Genomic DNA, 6,893 nt, shown 5'->3' on the forward strand with positions numbered 1-6,893 from the left:
TCTATACTGTAATTAATTCAAAAGCAAATATACCATACTGGCTCTTGGGTTAAGTAATCTGCAAAATTAAATTTTAGAACATGAATTAGACAGCTGGAAACATGATATCTCATTTTATATGTCTATATGCACAAATGTAGTTATATATCTGTAATACACAATACCACTTGTAATATACCCGTGAATGTATATTTAACATACAACTTTTATAAACTTGTAACCATCTAAAATATTCTATTTTCATATTAAATGAAAAGAAGGAAGCATACAAATACTCCGCATCAGTCCCTCGGGTATTTATGAGGTCACGTCTATATTCCCAGCCTACAAGGTATATGATTGGATGATCCCTCTATACTATGCTGCACTGCAGAAAAGAATGTGCTTCTCTGAAGAGGAACCACTTATAAGGTAGGTGTTACGGACTAAACTGTGCCCCCACAAAATTCATATGTTGAAGGGCTAACCCCCAAATGTGACTGTCTTTGGAGAGAGGGCTTTTAAGGAGGTAATCAAGGTTAAGTGAAGTCATCAAGTGGGTCCCTGATCTGATAGGACTGGTGTCCTTAGCAAAACAGGAAAGGACACCAGAGACTCCTCTCCTTTTGTGCACACAAAAGCGCCCATGTGAGGACACAGTGAGAAGACAGCTGTATGCAAACCAAGATGAGAGCTCTCGCCAGAAACCAGCCCTACCAGACCTTAATCTCAGACTTCCAGCCACCAGAGCTACGAGAAAATAAATGGCGGTTGCGTCAGCCCCCCAGCCCGTGGCATTCGGTAATGGCAGCCTGAGCAGACTGATGCAGTAGCCAGGGCCACCCTGGAGCTGGGACGGAACAATGCTGTCTTGTCCCACATTCCTGTGCAAAGAATCATGGCGCTGCACACTGCACAAGCAGTGAGATCTTCGGGCACTGCTTCCCTCTACAGCACAAACATGTTAGAAATAACACAGGAGTGAGACTTGGCCTCATACCCTGTACTTGGCTACTGTGGTTATTTAAGTGGGCTAAGTTATTTGGATGGCTTCAACTTTAATTTTTGTTGATAAAGCAGAAAATCACATAAGTAAGGTGAAAATTCACAGGTGTACAAAACCAGGGCCAGAAGATGGGACATTTTGATATGAAACCCATTAAGGAAGAAAAAAGAATATTAAAAGAATTCAGAAGGTCTCACTTAAACTAAATCTAAAGTTTCTCTGATCAATTATGTTATCTACTTGCTCCGAAATAAAAGAAAAAATTGTTAGCAGGTTTAAGAAGAAACATTTGACATTTCTGTTGTTTTTACTGTTAAAAGTACAGGAAATAGTGGGAAACAGGATTCAAGACTACACCACAAATTAAGGCATTGATAGTGAGACTGATGATAAGAAAAACTCAACTCAAGGTAAGTCATAATACTTCCTTTCCATAAGGAATGCCCCTGATTGGGACACGCTAGGACTATAAACCCTACACTTGGCAGCTGGCCTCTTACCTACAGATCAGGTTCTGTTGGGTACACAGAGCATTTTTTGTTTTGAGTTTCACTTTAGTCTTATGTAGTAGGTAAACAATTTGGTGATTTCTCATCTAGATTTCTTTTGATGAAAAATCAGAAGATCGGACAACCATTACTGGAGTCTAGGAGTGAGTGCTCCTCTGCCTGAGCACGATTCCCCAATTCCCTGGACCCAGTCAAGACCACTTTGTTCATTTTCTTACCTCCCCGGTTCCTTCAGACATTTTGTATATTACCACTACTTTAATATTGGGATTTCTTTTTTTTTTTTTTTTTTTTTTTTTTTTTTTTGAGAAACCCAATGTGTTGCTTTTCCCTCTCCATCAATCCCTCCCTTTCTCTAAACCGATCTAACTGGAGACTGCAACGTCTCGATGACAAGCAGAGTAGGAAGAAGGAAGGACTGACAGTCCTAAATCCGATCCGGGAAAGCACTGTCCATGAAAGCAGACTGAAGTACAAGAGGTTAAGACAGAAAGATGTGCAGCAATGTGTGCATTTTAGATTTTTACATCCTCGTAGATGTGGTCACGGCAGAGGACGGAGACGGGGTTAGAAGAGCACACTGCCCTACTTATCAAAACTGTACTAGACAAAAACGGAGTCAGTCCTGAGGTCTGGGGTAGGACATGCACATCCAGCTGCCACACAGTTCTAGATCTGAGACGGGGATTCAGTGGTGATTCAGGGTGAGGCCAGACCACCGAATGGCAAGCCTGTATAGATCCCACATCTCTCCTAAGGTGAGAATGATTCATGGAAAGGCAGTGGAGTGGGTGTGTATGAGCAGGGCACACACACAATTGCAGAAATGTGGAGAGGGAACATTATCCCCAAGATTCTGATGCAGCCCTAAAAATAACTTAGTGCAAAAAGACAAAAAAAAAAAAAAAAAGTCTTTAAATTGTTAGCATTTGGGGGGGGGAAAAAACCTCAAGATTAAGTATATGCACAGTCTTGTGCAACCCTCACCAACATCCATCTCTAGAACTTTTTGGTCTTCCCCAGCTGAAATCTGCAACCATAAAAAGTAACTCCTCGTTCTCTCCTCCCACTGCCCCTCCCTTCTCTCTTCTGTCGCTATGAATCTGACTACTTTGGGAGCCTCACAGAAGTAGACTCATACAATACCATCCTTTGGTGACTGGCCTACTTTAACATTTTAAAATAGTTATGCAATGTAAAACAAATGAGCAAAGAAAAAAAGTGGCAAACAGAAACACAAACTATTAAATACAGAGAACAAACTGGTTGTTGCCAAAGGGGAGGTGGGAGGACAGGTAAAACAGATAAAGGGGATAAGAGTACACTTGCCTCGATGAACACTGAGTAATGTACAGAATTGTTGAGTCACTCTATTATACACCCAAAACTAACATAAAACTGCATGTTAATTATACTAGAATTTTTTAGTTAAAGTAAAGATTTAAAAACAAATAAAATGGTTGTGCTATGTATCTCTTACCACAAAAGAATAAAGAAGACTCAAGGAATCTCTTTATGAAACAGGAGTAGAAAGTCTTAAGGGGAAAATAAGCAAGAGGCTTTATTGAAAAAAGCCAACAGGATGTAAGATGAGTAGAATGAGGGAGAATTGCAGATAAATTTCAAAATGGAAAAGAACATTACAATTGACACTGAAAACAGTACACAGCTAAACTGCTGCTATAGAAAACCAAATCTGAAATGTGGATGACAGACATGAAATAAGCCCATAATATATAGAGAACGTTGTCCCGGCACACAGCAAGCAGTTTGGAAAAGGCAACCATGATTATACTTGGGGAAGGGAGGTGTGAGAAGATCTTTATGATACATAGAAAGGAGTAAATAAATAGGTAGTGGGAAAATGTGAAGGACACATAACACAGAGGCTTCCCAAAAACTGTTTATAAAGGGTCACCACACTCCAGGCAAAGCCAGCACAAACAAAACTGGTGGACCTCAGTGATTTTAATGGCAAGGACTATTTTTTAATCCACAGCACAGGAAAAACAAACAAATAAAAAGGATATCTAGAAGTGGGGGGAGGTTTTCTTATGTATTTTTTTCTTCTTCAGTATACGACACTAAAGAAAAACAGAGCAGCATGTATTAAAGGAGTTTTAAAGGTTATGGTCTACAGATTATTCCTTCAACAAAACTACCTCTAGCCAATCAAGAAATGAATCAAAACTCGGAACCAAAGAAGAGAAAAATCACAGTTAAAAATAAAAAAGAGGAGCTTATGGGGTGGGGGTTTCTGATAAAACAACCAATCACAAAAACCCTGTGGAGGGGCACCACCTAAAATCGCCAAAGTTGGTTGAATAACCCATATTTGGGACCCTAAAAATACAGACAAGCCTAATCAAGATTTAAAGCAAAACACGTCATTATGATTGCTATTTCTTCCTGGGGAAACCATCCTGTTCCCGAACATAAAACATTCTTCCAGGATTGCTTGCACATTCCACACAGAGGGTCACCACAAGAGGGTTCAAACTCAAATATTAAAGTCAGGGGTTCATCAGATTATTCTACCCATTCTTGTGGGTGTTTGCAACGTGGCATATTACATGTTTTAAAAACAGGAAAAAGACAGGTGTAGGAAGGGTGGGAATTCTAGAAGTTAAAAACAAAACCTTTATGTATAACTTTAAACCAGCTACCTTCCCCAAATTAAGAGAAGTGTAAACTCAAGTTAAGAGATACAAATGTGAGAATGTCTGCATGAAAGTTCCAAGTTAACTTACAAACTACAGCGGGTTGGACTCAAAAGGACTCTTCTCAAAATAACGATAACAAAACCAACTACCCGGCGAAGCAAAGGTATCCAATGTACACTTCCAGGTAAGGAAGTGAAAGATGCTATTTAAGTGAAATATGCTATTTTTTTTCCTAACTTGCACATGTTAGGATTAGTGAAAAAAATAAAATATAAAAACTGATCTAGGGGCTAAGGTGGTTAAGCCTCTGCCTTTGGCTCAGGTCATGATCCTGGGGTCCTGGGATCCAACCCCACGTGGGGCTCCCTGCTCAGCAAAGAGTCTGCTTCTCCCTCTGCCTATCCCCCTGCTCCTGTGCTCTCTCCATCTCTCTCTGTCTTCTCTCAAATAAATAAATAAAAATCTTTTTTAAAAATTCTAAAACATTTGTTAAAAAATGATACTCAAGAAAAAATATTGGAAGAAAATTTAAAACAAACTTTTTAAGTAAGATTTTATTTGAATGATAAAACTATTCATAATATTTTCCTTCTGTTTATGTGTCTGTATTTTCCAAATCTCCTTTAATACACATAGTCACAGGAACTTTTCAGAATGCTCCATGAGAAATGGACGAGGGATGCCTTCCCACTCCCCCACACCAGCCTCAGCCCAATCACTGGCTCTAGAAAATAGTGAAAGAAGTCACTTACTATGATGTTGTGGGGGTCAAACCCAACGCCACCAAGGAAGAACTGAAAAACGCCTTACAGAAACTGGCCTTGAAGTACCATCCCATTAAGAATCCAAACAAAGGAGAGAAGTTTAAACAGATTTCTCAGACTTATTAAATACTCTGATGCAAAGAAAAGTGAATTATATGATAAAGGAGGAGAACAGGCAATGAAAGAAGGCAGAGCTGGTGGTGGTTTGGGCTCCCCTATGACATCTTTGATATGTCTTTGGAGGAGGAGGAGGGATACAGAGAGAAAGAAGATGTAAAAACGTTGTGCATCAGCTCTAGTCACCTTAGAAGATTTATATAACTGTGCAACAAGAAATCTAGCTCTACAAAAGAACATGATATATGACAGATGTGAAGGCCGAGATGGTAAGAAAGGAGTAGTAGAATGTTGTCCCAATTGCGAAGGTACTGGAATGCAAGTAAGAATTCATCAGATAGGACCTGGAACAGTTCAGCAACTTCAGTCTGTGTGCATGGAGCTCCAGGGCCACAGGGAAGAGACTAGCCCTAAAGACAGATGTAAAACTGCAGTGGAAGGAAGACAGTTCGAGAGAAGATTCTAGAAGTCCATATTGACAAAGACATGAAAGATGGCCAGAAAATAACATTCTATGGTGAAGGAGACCAAGAACCAGGACTGGAAGCAGGAGATATTATCACTGTTTTAGATCAGAAGGAGCATGATGCTTTTACTCATCGAGAAGACCATGTCAGTGTACGGACAAACAACGGCTGGAGCACTGGGCATCTTTCAAAAACCAGCATCTACTCTTGACAACCAAATCACTGTCATCACCTCTCATCCAAGTCAGGTTGTCAAGTGTGTGCTAGATGAAAGCGTGCAAATTTATCATAGACCATATATGAGAAGTGTCACCTAATCAATGTATTGAAGGTAAATGGCTTTCTCACTCCTGAAAAGCTGTCTCTTCCAGGAAAAACTCCTACCTGAGACAAAAGATGTAGAAGATACTGATGAAGTCGACCAGGTAGAACTGGTGGGCTTTGATCCAAATCAGGAAAGATGATGCCACTACAATGGGGAACACAGGGGTGTGGTCAGTGTCAGACCTCTTAACAGGGTCAGTGAATAACACTGCTGGCATTTTATATGACATAGTGAGTGAGTGAAGGACTATAATCATAGCTCAGTATTTGCTATTGTTTTTTTCATATTCAACTCTGGTAGTGTTTTAAAAGTTAAATGAAGAATAAACTCATACAAAAGCTCAAAAAAATACACATAGAAACATTTATAATGAGATTTCCAAATCTCCTTTAATACATATAGTAACATTTATAGCGGTAACAATTCATAATATAATATTTTAATATCTGGAGCTTTTCCCCTTGTCCAGATCTTGAAGACATTTGGAGATTGCCATGGCCTGAATGTGCGTGTCCCCCTCTGATACATATGTGACGGTCACCCCCAGTGTGATGATCTGGAAATAAGACCTTTAAGAAGTGATGAAGTCATGAGGGTGGCGCCCTCATGAGTGGGATTAGTGCTCTTACAAGAGAGCTCCCTTGGCCTTTCTGACTCACTTTTTTTGTTGTGAGGACAGTGTGAGATGGTTCTCAACGAACCAGGAAAAGAGCCGTCTCCAGACTTGGAATCTGCAGGGACCTGATCATGGACTTCTAACCTTCAAAACTGAAAACAAAAATTCCATTATTTAAGAATTTTTTTAAATTTTTAAAAATTTTATTTATTTGAGAAAGAGAGAGAACAAGTGAGAAAGAACCAACAGGGAGAGGGAAAGGGAAAAGCAGACTCCCTGCTGAGCAGGGTGCCTGACCTGGGGCTCCATCCCAGGACCCTGGGATCACAGCCTGAGCCAAACACAGATGCTTAACCAATTGAGTTACCCAGGTGCCCCAAAATTCCATTTTTTTATAAGCTACCCCGTCTATGGTATCTTTAACAGCAGAACAGACTAAAAGAGAGA

The 6,893-nt window shown here is 39.9% G+C and overlaps 1 pseudogene; it reads left to right on the plus strand.

Annotated features, from left to right (window-relative positions):
• Window positions 1-666: 666 nt before the first annotated feature.
• LOC111154228 lies at window positions 667-6,575 on the plus strand (annotated as a pseudogene).
• The last annotated feature ends 318 nt before the right edge of the window (window positions 6,576-6,893 follow it).

The sequence above is a fragment of the Enhydra lutris genome, unplaced genomic scaffold (assembly GCF_002288905.1).
Source record: "Enhydra lutris kenyoni isolate GAN:26980312 unplaced genomic scaffold, ASM228890v2 scaffoldscaffold36, whole genome shotgun sequence".
NCBI lineage: Eukaryota > Metazoa > Chordata > Mammalia > Carnivora > Mustelidae > Enhydra > Enhydra lutris.